General features: G+C 49.6%; 1 protein-coding gene across 3 annotated transcripts in view; it reads right to left on the bottom strand.

Annotated features, from left to right (window-relative positions):
• Positions 1–11,450, bottom strand: part of GDPD4 (glycerophosphodiester phosphodiesterase domain containing 4) — an 80,889-nt gene extending 69,439 nt beyond the window's left edge. For 2 of the 3 annotated variants that reach the window (XM_032771527.2, XM_032771531.2), the window contains exon 1: positions 11,382–11,436. The gene's annotated coding sequence lies outside the window, so the exon portion shown is untranslated. Of the gene's footprint in view, positions 1–11,381 lie in introns of all 3 variants that reach the window. The other variant, XM_032771528.1, reaches the window with a different exon arrangement.
• Positions 11,451–15,496: the final 4,046 nt, after the last annotated feature.

Genomic DNA, 15,496 nt, shown 5'->3' with positions numbered 1-15,496 from the left:
GTGGAGATGGATGGCAGGAGAGAGGTCACTTGATCATTGCCTGTTGGGTTCACTCCCTCTGGGGCACCTGGCATTGGCCACTGTCAGTAGACAGATACTGGGCTAGATGGACATTTGGTCTGACCCGGTACGGCTGTTCTTATGTTCTTATGACATGCAGTGAATATGTTAAAAAGAAATCCATTACAGAGTGGGAGGTGCTCAGATACTGTATTGTAACAGGACCTTAGCTAGATAACCAGACACACATAAGAGACAAACAGGAGAAACTCCTGGCACGTGGAAGCTAGTTTTGCTAATTAGTGAGGTTGCCTGACCACTAGATTCTGATCATTTTGACCCATATTCTGACTCTCTCAATCAAACGGTAGCAGGTACAGGTAAAGCGGCTCTTGGGAGGGCGGCTTTAGAGATGCTATACCTATTGCCAGCTGCAGACCAGCCAGGTATAGGCAATGGGCTGCATCCATCCTTGGTGTGGCCCCACAGAACTCCGTGGGCCTGATTCTGCTCTCAGCCACACTGGTGTAAAATCTGAGTGGATCCACTTGATTAGCGTTTGATGGATGTAACTGAAATCAGAATCAGGCCCACAGACTACTGTGCAATTACATCAGAACATAAGAATGGCCATAGTGTGTCAGCCCAATGGTCCATCTAGCCCAGTATCCTGTTGTCTGGCAGCAGCTGGTGCCAGATGCTTCGAGGGAAGGAACAGGGCCATTATCGGGTGATCCATTCCTTGTTGTCCAGTCCTAGCGTCTGGCAGACAGAGGTTTAGGGACACCCAGAGTATGGGGTTGTGTCCCTGACCATCTTGATTAATAGCCATGAATAGACGTATACTCCAGGAACTTATATAATTCTTTTTTGAATCCCGTTATAGTTTTGGCCTTCACATCTCCTGGCAATGAGTTCCACAGGTTGACTGTGTGTTGTGTGAAGAAGTACTTCCTTATGGCTGTTTTAAACTTGCTGCCTATTCATTTCATTGGGTGACCCCCAATTCTTGTTTTATGTGAAGGGGTAACACTTCCCTACTCACTTTCTCAGCATCATTCATGATTTTATAGATCTCTAGTGTATCCCTCCTCATTCGTCTCTTTTCTAAACTGAATGGTCCCAGACTTTTTAATCTCTCCTAACATGGAAGCTGTTCCTTACCCCTAATCGTTTTTGTTGCCTTTCTTTGTACGTTTTCCAGTTTTAAAATATCTTTGTCGAGATGGGGTGAGCAGAACTGCACACAGTATTCCAAGTACGGGCATATCATGGATTTACATAGTGGCATTATATTTTCTGTCTCATTAGCTACCGCTTTCCTAATGGTTCCTAACATTGTTAGCTTTTTTGACTGCCACTTTACACTGAGCAGATGTTTTCAGAGCACTATCCATGAGGATTCCAAGATCTCTTCTAATTTAGACCCCATCATGTTATATGTATAGTTAGGATTATGTTTTCCACTGTGCATTATTTTGCATTTATCAAAATTTAATTTCATCTGCCATTTTGTTGCCCAGTCAACCAATTTTGTGAATCTCTTTGTAACTCTTCGCAGCCTGCTTTGGACTTTATGATCTTGAGTCACTTTGGATCATCTGCAAACTTTACCCCATTTACACTAGGTGTGAACTGGGTCTTTCCGTTAGAATGGAGCTGGTCTGATTTTCATCTGACTCCTATCCCAATATCCTGATTACAATGGAGTTAATCCTGCTATACACTGGTGTGGCTGAGGCCAGAACCAGGCACATTGGGCTTAAAATAGGTTTATAAATCCCACTGTTTTCTAGAAGCAGTGATTGCTCAGAATTGCCGTGGTAAAAGATGCTGGGGATGAGACAAAAGGCCCCTCCAGTGTTCACATTTTGCAGGGTGCTGGGGCAGTGGAATAGAGCCCTGGAAGGGAGAGTTCAGGGAAGCCTCCTAAGGAAAATGCCTTCACAATAAATCCTGCTTTGTGCAATTCTGCACATACCAGCTCCGTTCTCTTCCCACTCCTGTGAATTGCTAAGCTGTGCCTTATCCTCAGCTGCTAACGTCAGCCAGACAGGACTGGACAGCAGCATGGGGGAGAAGGGTTGGTCCCCCATTCATGGCAGTGCAGAGGAGTGACAGCTGCAGTGAGCACACATTTCAAGGAAGGGCTTTGTTCATTAGCCAAAAGGGTCTCAGCTCACATCCCCCAGTTCTGCATCCGTGAAGAATGCCATTCACACCCCAGAGAGGAGACTGTGTGCCGCTGAGCGGTCACCGCTCTGCCCTTAATCTGCATCCTCCTAACTGGCACCATTAATGGTTGTGCCTAGCACTGCAAAACAAAAGTACGGGGGGAGGAAGGCACATTTTCCACATGTGTGTCATTAATCAAAGACTCTCTACCTACCCAAAGTTCTCTACAGTATCAAAATGTACACCAGGCTGGCCAGTTTCACATCACTAAACCTGGGTTTATATTTTTCAGAATCTGAAACCTAATTAATTCATATTTAATGTCTACTAGAGCAAATCAAATGCCAGCGTTCTGTCCCACAGAGCGCACACAGTTGCCTTACATAGTTCTAAATAAAAGGCGGAAAGGCAGTGGTTAGGACACTAGTTTGGAAGACAGAAGACCTAGGTTCTAGTCTCTGCTCTGTCACCTACCTGCTGGATGTCATTAGACAAGTCACGTCCCCTCTGTGCCTCAGTTTCCCCAGTGGTAAAATGGGGCTGATACTTACCCTCCTTTGTGAAGACTGTATTAATTATATGCCTGTGATGGGATCCCCCCAGGGTGCCACCTGGAACTGGGGTACCACTGAGCCCACCTGGCCCACCATCCTGGGCTCCCTTTACACTGTACTGCTGTGACAGGCCCCCAAACCCCCACCAGCACACATACAGGTAGGGACACACCAAGCTGCAGCTACACACACACGCTGAAATCAGCTCTGCATGGGCAGGCTCGGCTAAGGCACCTCCCACTTCCTAAGGCACGCATCCCCCTCTGGAGTGTAAACTCAAAATTATGCCATCTTGCGCTGCTCAGGGAACTGTAGAATATACGCTCAGAAAATTCGCCCTCCCTCAAAGTGCAGAGAGAAATGCACCAGCTCTCTGTCCCAAGTTATCATTACCACACACTGGTTTAAGACAAAACAAAAGCAAGTTTATTAACTACAAAAGGTAGATTTACAATGAGTATAAGTGATAGCAAACAGATCACCGCAGATTACCTAGCAGATAAGCAAAACCACAACCTGAGATTAACACACTAGATAGGTAGGATATGAATTAGCAAATTCTCACACTGTGTGATAAACAGGCTGGCAGAGTTTTAAGACACAAGCTACCTTAGCTTTTCAGCTTGGGTTTCCCAGGTTTTCGTATACAGACTAGAAATCCCTCTAGCCTGGGACCACCACTTCCCCCCTGTTCAATCTTTATTCCTCAGGTGTTACCAGGTGTGCTGTTATAGGGAGAGTGAGGTCCCCCCATAATATCATTTTCCCACTTTTATATCTTCTTCCCACTTGCTGGAAAGCTCTTTTGCTGTGACCTGGGTCTGACAGTTCCCAGTGTGTAGAGCTATCTCTGAGAGGTTTCTATTGTACACACGTCCTGGGGTAATCCTTGTGCTTTTGTGCATTTCATCAGTAAGCCATTAACATTGTTTGGCCTTTTTACTGTTATACCTGAAAGGCTGCTTGTGAGTGTTTTCAACCCCACGACGTCTCAGTAACACATACATAGCCAAACGTCATAGCTTCACATACAACGATAGCACATACAATCCAATGATATATTTATGTCTAGCAGATCAAGACCTTTAGAATGATACCTCACAAGGCACACTTTGTAGAAAACATATCCAAATTACATGACAGTGGTGAATATTGGGGTGGTAGGGTGTCACACTGTCTACTTACGTATTTGTAGAACCCCCATTGTTTGCGACTGTTTTCACATTACAAGCTGTTTTTAGAACTCCCTCCACCTTCCCCTGCTGGGGCTAGCAAGTGGATTTCTTTGGGGGTAGGTTAGGTTATCGCATAATGGTCACTGCAAGGTTTCCAGCATCTTTCTTTTAAGCAGCCAGTACTGGTTGTTCTTGGTGGCAAAATACTGGACTAAATCAATCTGATCCAGAACTAGTCTATACCTAAACTTGCACTAATCTATCTGAATCTGTTTCTTAAACCAGATGGCGTATTTCAATGCCAGTCTGCATGTGGATGCTCTTCTGTCAGACTAAAAGTGGCTCATGTTGATTTATTACTGACTTTAGTGCTAAATTGAATTTAGCCACTTTGACTCTGAACTAAGGGAAGGCCCACACACAGTCTGACCCTGAAACAACTAACTGGTTACTCGGTGGGGCCAGGTCTGTCTTTTTGTTCTTTCGCATTCAGCACTGAGCACAGTGGGGTCCTGCTCCGTGACTAGGGTTTCCAAGGTGTTGCAATAACAAAAACAATGATGATTTGTATTATTTCGGTGCAGGTTTGGGTGCAGACCAACTCCAGAATGGCAATTTCTATCTTCCAAACCCATTTCTTCCTTGTTGTGATCCATGTTTAATGTGTAGAATGTGAGTATGTAGAGTTGTTACCATCTGTTACACTGAGTAAGCCTCTGGCTGACAAACCCACGGTCCCAGTCCATCCAAGTCTTTCTAAAATGTTGTTCAACTCTTGAATCTGGAGTCAGTGGATTTCATCACCACCCTGTGCAGTCAGCAGCTAGCTCATTGCCGCAGAAAAGAAACTAACTCTCTTAATCCTGATCCTTGTGGCCCCTTCAAGTCCGAGGCTCGCTGGATCTCTTCTAACCGTAGGCATAATGTTCGCTTCATTCCAGGTCATCAGTGACATCTCTTCCCCCACATGCATGGAGATAATATAGGGCATGATCCTGCACCAACGATCCATGCACAAAGATCCTTTGACACACAGATCCCACCCTTCAGCCACCTCTGTGACACTAGCTGCCCCTAGCCCCAGACCTTCAGGAGGTAGTTACATAAGCAGAGAGGCAGAGCATGGGTGAAGCAGGGCTGCGCTCTGTCCTGCCACCAGCATGGCAGACATTCCCCATGAAAGTTAATACAGCCGACTTTTAGCTGTCTCTGGCCCCAGCCTCCACCTTGGGGCTGCCCCAGGAAACAGCAAGGGTCTTGATTTAGCACAGACTTTGTGCCAGCAGTTTGCTTCCACCACTGAAGAAAGGAACAGCAGGCCCATAGCACCCTGCAGTGGCGCAGAGGGTAAGGGTGGCTGCTGGAATTCACTGTGGAGCATTGAATGAAGGGATCAGAGGAATTATAAAATTCAGATGGAAGAGACCTATTGGGTGAGTTAGGCCTGTGGGTCCCACTTCTTTCAATCCACAAGCCATGGGATGGCCAAAAAGTTGTCCCATAACCCATCATATCCCACAGAGCCACAAAGGATTTTGAGATTTAGGTCAACATAGGGTCAGATAAAAGTGGGGGAGTGGATTTGTAGGCTGGACATTGGTTGCACTGCAAGGGTGAGAGTTTGTGGAGGGGTTGGTACTGGAGGTGGGTAGGAAGGAGCTGGTCCTACCAATGTGAGTCCTCTGCACAGCACGTGGCTCGCCCATTCAAAAATTTTGAAAGAAACTTCTCAGCAGAGCAGCCAGAAGTATTCACGTGAACACCACAGTGACCCTATCTAATCCTTCCAGCCATTTGTCAAAGTGCTTCGTTTCAATTTTAAGACATGACACAATTACAAGAAATATTGAGCAAAGGTTAATAGAGTGCATTGTAAGAAATAAGTGGGGTTTAACCAAAAATTGCTCCTGCCAAATTTTTACCCCTTTTATAAAAGTGCCTTTTATTTCTGAAATGCTGGAGAGTTTGCAAGGGAAATTTACAGATTAAAGTTGCTGCTTGATTACATATGTGAATAATGCTCCATCACACATTCTTCTGAGGGAAGCTGAAAAGCCCATAACTATTCCACCTATTATTATTGGATGATAGAAGACCTGGAGGCCACAACTGTACTCAGAGTTCCACTGTGTTACATGCTGAAAAAACACACAGTGAGAGATTGAAGACACCAAGGGGCATAGGCCAGACAAAGGCTAGGGGAAAGCAAGTATTACCCGATTACTGAGATGGGGAACTCAGGTACAGAGAGTCTAAGTGACTCGCCCGAGATCACACACAGCCAGAGCTGGGAACTGAATTCCTATTTCTCCAACCAGCGCCCATCCAGAAGACCAGTGGTGAGCTGGAGCCAGTTCGCACCTGTTCGTGTGAACTGGTTGTTAAATTTTGAAGCAGTTTTAGAACCAGTTGTTAACCAGCTGGGACGCTGCGGCTTTGATGGGCTCTGGGAAGTGATGTAATTCCTCCTCCGGCCACAGGGGGCGCTGCACTGTGGAAGCCATGTGGGCACAGCCTGGCCCTGGGCACAGGCCCTGTTGCTGCTGCTGCTGCTGCTCCCCTGACCCCTGGCCCTGGGGCTCCAGTCGCTGCCTGGTGGGTCCCCAGCTGCTCTGGTGGGTCTGCGCTCCGTCCTGCTGCTCAGGCTGCTCTGAGCCGCTCTCCCCATGAGCACCCACCACCCTGCCTGCAGCCAGCCCCCTGTCACCAGCCAGCCCCTGCCGCACCCCCTGCCCGCAGCCAGCCCCTGCTGCACCCCTTGGCTGCAGCCAGCCCCTGCTGCACCCCCTTCCTGCAGCCAGCCCCTGCCCGCAGCCAGCCCCTGCCCGCAGCCAGCCCCTGCCGCACCCCCTGCCCACAGTCAGCCCCCGTCTCGCAGCAGCCCCTGCTGCACCCTGCACGCAGCACCTGCCGCACCCCCTGCCCGCAGCCGCCCCTGTCTCCAGCCACCCCTCTGCTGCGCCCTCTGCCTGCAGCCAGCCCCTGTCTCCAGCACGCCTGCTGCAACCCTGATCCCGCCAGACAGCCCTGCTGCACCCCTGCCCGAGCCAGCCCCTGCCTGCACTACCTTGCCTGCAGCCAGCCCCTCCCCGCAGCCCAGCCCCTGCCGCACCCCCGTGCCCAACAGTCAGCCCCCAGTCTCCAGCCGCCCTGCTGACCCTGCACGCAGCCAGCCCCTGTCTCCACAGCACCCCTCTGCGCCCTTGAACTGCCGCCAGCCTGTCTCCAGTCAGCCCCTGCCTGCAACCCCCTGCCACAGCCAGCCCCTGCCGCACCCCTGCCCGCCAGCCGCCCACTGCTGCACCTGCCTGCCCACAGCCAGCCCCCCGTCTCCAGCCAGCCCTGCCATCCCCCTGACCCAACCACCCCTTGTCTCAGCCAGCCCTGCCGCACCCTCCGCCCACCAGCCAACCCTTGTCTCCAGCCATCCCCTGCGGCACCCCCTGCCGCAGCCACCCCCTGTCTCCAGCTCAGCCCTGCTCCACCCCCTGCCGTCACAGCCAGCCGTCTCCAGACAGCTCCACACCCCCGCCCACAACAGCCTGTCTCCAGCCCAGCCCCTGCGCACTCCCTTTCTGCTCCAGCCTCGCTTCTGCTGCACCCACTGCCCACAGTCCCACCTGTGTCAGCCAGCCCGTCTCCAGCCAGCCCACATCTCCTGCCGCAACCTACTCCTGTCTCAGACAGCCTTGCCGCCCCTGTTTCTGCCCACTTCAGCCTCCTCTCCAGCCAGCCTCACCCCTGCCTTCAGCCAGCCTGTCATCCAGCCAGCCCCTGTTGCACTGCCCGCAGCCAGCCCGTGTCTCCAGACAGCCCCTGCTGCACCCCCTGCCCGCAACTAGCTCCTGTCTCCAGCCAGCCAGTCTCCAGCCAGCCTTGCACCCCTGCCCACAGCCAGCCACTGCTGCACCCCCTGCCCTGCCCGCACGAGCCCCGCATCCCCTGCCCACAGCCAGCCCCCATCTCCAGCCAGCCCTGCACCCCCTGCCCGCAGCCAGCCCATCTCCAGCCAACCCCTGCCGCACCCCCTGCAGCCCTGCTTGAAGCCAGCCAGCCCCACGCCCCCCTGTCTCCAGCCAACCCCTGCTGCACCCCCTGCCCAAAGCCAGCCAGTCCCGCACTCCTCTGTCTCCAGTCAACCCGTCAGACCCCCCTGTGGCCCTACCCAAAGCCAGCTAGCTCCACACACCCCTGTCTCAAACCAGCCCCACACCCTCCTATCTTGCCTGCAGCCAGTCCCTACCTCCAGTCAGCCCCTGCCCTGCCTCCAGCCAACCCCACTGCACCCTCTTGCCTCCAGCCAATCCCACACCCTCCTGTCTCCAGCCAGCTCTGCGCCCCCTGCCCTGCCCACAGCCAGCCCTGCACCCTCATCTCCAGCTAGCCCTGCCCCACGCTCCTGTCTGCAGCTGGCCCCATGTCCACTGGTGCCCTGCAATGAGGGGGGCAGGGAGCAGCTGGGACCCACACATGTGCACACTCTAGATTGACCAGACAAGTGTGAAAAATTGGGACAGGGAGTGGGGAGTAATAGGAGCCTATATAAGAAAAAACCCAAAAATCAGGACTGTCCCTATAAAATCGGAACATCTGGTCACTCTAGCACACCCCAGGGAATGGTGGGGCCCCATACATGTGAAATGGAGCTCATTTCTAGTTCAGACCCATCTTTTTAAAAAAGATTTTTAGGTGGGGTTAACATACATCCATATTTTCCCGGACATGTCAGGCTTTTTGGTTCTTAAATTGCCGTCCGAGAGGAATTTTTAAATTTCAGTCTTTCCCCAATTCGAACAGTGTTACAGTACCAAATGCTACTTTCATGGGTGCCAGGCTTGTATAATTTTTGGTGGTGGCCGAAACAGGTCGAAGCCCTGCCCCTGCCCCTCCGCCCGCCTTGTAAGCCGATATATATATTTAAAATAACGTAAAAATGGACTGGGAACAGTAAGCGTTCAATGTAGGGGGAGGCCAGGGGGTGAGGGCTCTGGGATGTGGCTGCGGATGAGGAGTTTGCGGTGTGGGAGGGGGCATAGGGCTACAGCAGGGGGTTGGGAGTGAGGATGAGGGCTCTGGCTGGGGCTGAGGGGTTTTGGGTGTCAGAGGGGGCTCGGGGCTGGGGTAGGTGAGGACTCTGGCAGGGGGTGAAGCCTCTGGGGTGGGGCTGGGGATGAAGTGTTTGGGGTGTCGGAGGGGGCTCAGGGCTGGGGCAGAGGGTTCTTGGTAAGGGCTGTGGGGTGGGGCCAGGGATGAGGGGTTCAGGGTGCAGGAGGGGGCTCAGAGCTGGGGCAGAGGGTTGGAATGAGAGGGGGTGAGGGTTCTGGCTGGGGGTGAGGGCTCTGGGAAGGGCTGGGGATGAGGAGTTTAGGTTGTGGGAGGGGGCACAGGGCTATGGCAGAGGGTTGGGGTGTGGGGATGAGGGCTCTGGCTGGGGCTGAGGAGTTTGGGAGGGGGCTCAGGCTGGGGCAGGTAGTTGGGATGTGGGGGGGTGAGGCCTCTGGCTGGGGGTGCAGGCTCTGGGGTAGGGCTGGGGATGAGGTGTTTGGAGTGTGGAAGGAGGCTCAGGGCTATGCGTGTACATGCAGAAAGCCTGTCAACTGTGACTTTGCGCAGAACAGAGATCCAAACCTCAGTCACAGCAGTAGTAACCCAGGGACAGACGTTCAGAGGCTGAGCTAAAGCAAAAAAAATCCATCTTAAGATGCAGTTTGAAAAGAGCAGGAGAGTTGACAGCTCAGAGAGATCCAGACAGGCTGATCCCTGTATGAAATCTCAATCACGCAAGCAGCACGGAGCTCCCTGGGACACGTGTAAAGTGTGATATTCCTTGCACGAGCTTGCACCACACGGGACAATGAGAGCCCATCTCACCTTTGAACTTTATACCTTTGATAGAGAGATATGGCAGGTTTAAGTAGCTGGAGGCTGAGAGCTGTCTATGTATTTAGAAACCAGGCTTCCCAAGTAAATAAGCCCTTCCATCTGGCATAAAGAAATTGTAGAGTTGATCCAAAAAAATTCAATCATGTTACCACAAAAAATCTCAAATGAAACCATTTTAATTTTCTCACAATTTCAATTTTTGATGAAAAAAAATTGAAAAAGTAAGAGTTTGTTTGATTTTGACTAGATCTTTAACGAAAACCAAACTGTTTTTATGAATTATTTCAATTTAGATGCAGCTGCATTTTTTGTTGAAGAAACATCAGGTTGAGAAATTTTTGAGCCACTGTAGGAAATTCATTCCTCCTCCTTCCACTTTTACCCTTCCCTTCCCACCTGGTGTGTCCTACACCTTGTGTATAAGACTGTATTTGGAAGAAATGACATTGTGAATTTTCCATCTACAGAGTAGGAATGGCCAAAAAATACAGATATATGCTGGATCCTCAGCTGATGGAAGTCTGCATAGCTTCTTTGATTTCAGTGGAGCATCAGTGATCTATAGAAGTGAGGATCTAGCCCCACACTTAGCCAGGAGTGAAAGTCAGTTGTTTCAGTATATTTATTTTATGTATGCCTTCAAATAAAGTCTGCCTAGTTAGATAATAAGAAGCAAACAAAAGCTAGAGCAGAATCTGTTCTCGGTTATAGCAGGTGTAAACCTGATGGAGCTCCACTGAAGACTTTCTTACTACAAAGTTACACCTATGTAACACAGCAGAATTTCGCCCAGTGCTGAGACATCCATTTAAAAGAAATAGTTGTCCATCAAAAACTCACAGAGCAGACAGATTCACTGTAGGGAAAGTTACACCGTGCTATTCCATTTCACGTGTCAGTTTCAGCTTTTAGAAATAAGTACTGAGGATTTACACCTATTCCTGGATGTTAATATTTCATGGATTATTTATTCCTCCATCAATCTCTCTGCTCACACACAGGGCAAGCTGATAGAAAGACACCTTCCTTTTTTTCCTTACCCCTACTCCCCACTTCTTTTTTTACTATGGAAACAGCCTTTATCCAATGCATTATAAATGCTCCACCACCAGTTCCCTTCCCTCAATCACCCCCCTCTCAAACCAAATCACACAATCCACCCATCACTTAAGTTTTTTCCCATGCCCCTTTGTATCCTCAACAGGTTAGGAAGAATTTGGCTGCCTCATACCCAGGGAGCTGACGGACTGTTATGAAGCACAGGTCCTTTTCACTTCAACAAGGCAGTTTGAGGCTACTTTAGAACCGTACAGAACCCCCTGCTTTCTAATAATCCATTCACTCTGTAGCGAAAGCTTTGTCACTGGTTCCCTCCATTCTCTGGCTCTGCTAGGCAGTTTGTCCCTGCAATTCATGCAGGGGGCAGGTCACTCATTAGCTGTCGGATCACATCCAATGCACTCAAAGTGTAAAGGAAAAATCAGAAGGAAATTTCCCCCCTTCCAAGTATAAAGCAGACAGGAAAGAGCATTGATCTATGTATTTAATCAAGCAAGACGGCACCTTTACAGCCACAAGGAACAAGCCAACTTACCTCTTCTTCAAACCCATGTGTTAGCTTCTTCTGCAGATTCCTTTGAATTGCTGTGACCTTTGCATGCCACACTCCTGTAACTGAATAGTGACACCACAGTATTTCCAAAAGTATTAAAGAAAGGCTGATGGAGAGCCCTGCCCACAGTGGGAGGAGCCTTCTGCCATCGGTGACTTAAATCAATTCAATCAAAAGGCTGAAAATTAAAATATAATCATACTAAATCATCCACCGTGGGCAGCTGCTAACCATATGGCTCTGGGGGAAGAGGGAGGGGAAAGAGAAGCCAAATTTGAGTTTGAGTCTTTTCTCTCCCCACACACGCCACACAACACACGAAAAGATTGGTATTAAAATTCTGCACTAACAGAAGGAGCCATCAAAAGCCCTTGGTCTAAAGGAAATATTCCAAAGAAGATTTGGGAAAGAGACGTCACTGCTGATCTTAAAAACTCAGAACAACAACAAAATAATATTTCCTGGCAAATCGGACCCCTCTTTGTAATCTTCAAGAAGGAATACATTGTGCCGGATTTTAAGAATTTACCATGAATTTTGCATTACTTCTATTGTTTTCAGCTTTAATAGCTAAATCCTATTAGCAAATGGCCTTGTCTGGAAAGAGGTAAGGGACGGGTCAGAGAAACAAAGACGTTTATGTGTTGGCATTTTGTATCCCTCAATGAGTTTTTGAGCTTGAATTTGCCATGGCCTTTGAGACAGGCACTTGCAAAGGTTCTCAGACTAGAAAGCTATGCAGCCTCTGCCAGCCCCTCTTCTCAGCTAGCCTGCCGTTGATCAAGAGTCTAAGGCAATCTGACCCTGTTGGCTCTGGAGCTCTGGTTTAGAAATACTAATTGTGCAGTACTTGTCCTTGTTGTCACACACATTGGTTTCTCCTCTCCTTTTACAGAGCTGGAGCAGAGACTCTCTAAAGCAAGCCACACAATGTGGGGAGGCAGGGGACTGGAATCTGGGAGCATGCACCTTTCTTGTGGACCCAGCAGCATCTGCAGAAATTAAGCTTCCACTGTTTTAAAAAGAATAAAATTGTTGAGCTATCCCTTTCTGAATGCAAAGGAGACCTTCTAAACACAACCTGATGTAGTCTCCAGACTAAAATGGTAATTCTGAAAGGGCTGAACTGCCATCGTTCATCTCAGTTGTATGTTCACTCTGACACCTAGTGATAATGTAAATTGTAGCACTATTAAAAAGGTAGCATTTGTTCACAGCACAGCAATGGTAGCTAAGACACCAGACAAAGAGTCCTGTGGCACCTTATAGACTAACAGAAGTATTGGAGCATGAGCTTTCATGAGTGAATACCCACTTCGTCGGTCGCATCTGACGAAGTGGCTATTCACATACGAAAGCTTATGCTCCAATAATTCTGTTAGTCTATAAGGTGCCACAGGACTCTTTGCTGCTTTTTCCATATCCAGACTAACCCGGCTACCCCTCTGATACTAAGATACCAGAGGTTTCCCTTTACACTTACAATAGTACATAACTATGGGGACTCTTGTGGTGTCTGTTGAACAGGTTGGCGACTGTATTTTTATGCAAATGATTTTAGCTGGAACACCCAGCTATTTTGGGACAATGGTCATTGCTTAGAATTGCATATGGAATCTGAGTAGCATCACCTGTTTTAAAGTCTCATCTCTGGAAATGGATATAAACATGGCCAGAAAATGTGAGCTGAGAGAGAGACTATAAAGTTGAAAGAACAATAGTGCCGTTGCTATTTCAAGTAGTCTAGGGTTGTGACAACTAGTTAACTGACCAGATTTAACCTACTGTCTTTTCAAACTGTTACAGTCAGTAGCGGGTTTACAATGGTGCCCTGGCACCAGGCCACAATGGGACAGGCCCATTATGGAGCCGTCTAACTCATCCTCACACTAGGTCTGGCCCCTCTCCTGGGTCAGTCCAGTGCCCAGGCCTTGCTGTTAGCGGTTCCCAGTCTGCAGGTCCCGCTCGCCACCCCACAGCCCAGCGGACACAGTCACCTTCCAGAGGGGCTGGTTAGTGCAGCCAGAAGGCAGGGCATCGGGGAGTGGGTCTCTAGGGGATCTGGGGGGCGGCATTAGGCAGTGAGGGGTCAGAGGCTGGGCAATGGGAAAGGTTTGTGTGTTCTGGGGTGCTGGATATAGGAGATTTGGGGGGGTCTCTGGACAGAAGGGTGCTGAGCATATGGGTCTGTAGAGGGGGTTCAGCAGGGGTGCGCCGGTCATAGGGGTCTGTGGGCAGGGGGGCACTGTGCAGTTGTGGTGGTGGTATACAGGGCACTGTGCAGCTGTGGTGGTGGGGTCTCAGTGGGACCGCTGGGCATGCCAGGTCTGGGGGGCACTGAGCATAGAGGTCTGGGGGTGCTGGGTGGGAGGGCGGTGTGGCACACAGTGCGGGCCTGCCCCCAAAGGCAGCGCAGGGCCGGGCAGGCCAGTGTGCGTCTGGTGACGGTCAGTTTGTAAACAGTGCCCTTGTGCTGGGCGGGGCTCAATTGCCCCCGACCAGCCCTGCGCTCTGGGGCCCAACCTCCCTGCACCAGGCCCCATTACCTCCATGGGGGCCCACAAACATGTTTGGCTCTGGGCCCACAAAAGGTTAATCCAGCCCTGGTTACAGTATAGTGTGAAATGACCCCAGGATTCTTATAATGGAAATGTTACAAAAATCCCACTGCTCTGCCACTAAGGTGTGTTTTGTGAGCTTCAGTTTTAGAGGTAGCAAGCACAGGACCAATAAATGAATAAGATAATCAGGTCTTGTCTACCGTGAAAGTTCTCTCTGAACATGTAGAGAACCAGTAAGCAGACATACCAAACCCGCAAAAAAGATGCAGAAATTGGGCTTGTTTTTGGCTTAGAATCTCAGAATATCAGGGTTGGAAGGAACCACAGGAGGTCATCTAGTCGAACCCCCTGCTCAAAGCAGGACCAACTGCAACTAAGCGTACGTCTACACTACGGGATTATTCCAATTTTACATAAACCGGTTTTATAAAACAGATTGTATAAAGTCAAATGCACGTGGCCACACTAAGCACATTAATTCGGTGGTGTGCATCCATGGTCCGAGGCTAGCGTCAATTTCCGGAGCATTGCACTGTGGGTAGCTATTCCTAGTACATATCCCATAGTTCCCGCAGTCTCCCCCACCCCTTAGAAATTCTGGTTGAAGGCCCAGTGGCCGATGGGGCAAAATTCATTGAGCGGTGTCGTGAGGTTCTGCGGGTAAACTGTCGTCAGTTCATCTTTTCCTTTCCAGAAAGCAACGGCGCAGACAATCATTTTCGGCCCTTTTTCCCTGGATTGCCTGGAGACACCATAGCCGGCAACGATGCGAAGAGCGTTAGCCTTTTTTTTTTATTTTTTTTTTTTTTTTTTTTTTTTTTTTTTTTTTTTATTACAGACCGATATGATGTTACTGGATTGCCGAGGACAGGTGGTATGTATATCAGTCTACCACGCATTTCATTTGCTTTTGCATTCGTATCAGAGAAGATATCAGTCGTATCTACGTCTGCTGCCGCATAAATTAGGCAATGCGATGAGGTTACGTCATTGTGTACTGTCTGCTGCTTCATGAGGTGCCCTGGTTGAGAATCGGCGAATGGGCGCAAAAGCAAACTGGGAAATGGAATCCCGAGTCAATCCACTCTTATGGTTCTTAAAGTAGATCAGTCCTGCTAGATTATGGGGCAAGTTGTATAGAGACCACTGTATCAGAGAAGCACGTGCTCCGATGTCAGGATCCGCAGAATGAATGAAGCTACAGCCATTCACGGGGGTGCCTGCTAACAACCCCACTCGTTGGCTTCCCTTCTCCCCCAAACTATATGGGCTAATGGCGTGTCCCCCCATTTGTGTATGAAGTAATAATGGGTATGCAGGATGAACAGTGACTGTCAGTGAGATAAAATGAGTGGAGAGGCAGCTCCGGGGCTATGACTTCCAGGCGGCAGAATCTCTTTCTTTACAAGGAAGGAAGGGGCTGACGGAGCTCAGCCCAACTTGCTAATATGTGAGGACAGTTACCCAGACTTCTGTACCATCTATGGATGACAGGTAGGTCATTCCCTTTTTACCCAGTGACCCCTCCCCGCCGGC

This window comes from Chelonoidis abingdonii, chromosome 1, assembly GCF_003597395.2.
Source record: "Chelonoidis abingdonii isolate Lonesome George chromosome 1, CheloAbing_2.0, whole genome shotgun sequence".
Taxonomy (NCBI): Eukaryota; Metazoa; Chordata; order Testudines; family Testudinidae; genus Chelonoidis; species Chelonoidis abingdonii.
This window is presented reverse-complemented; position numbering and strand designations above follow the sequence as displayed.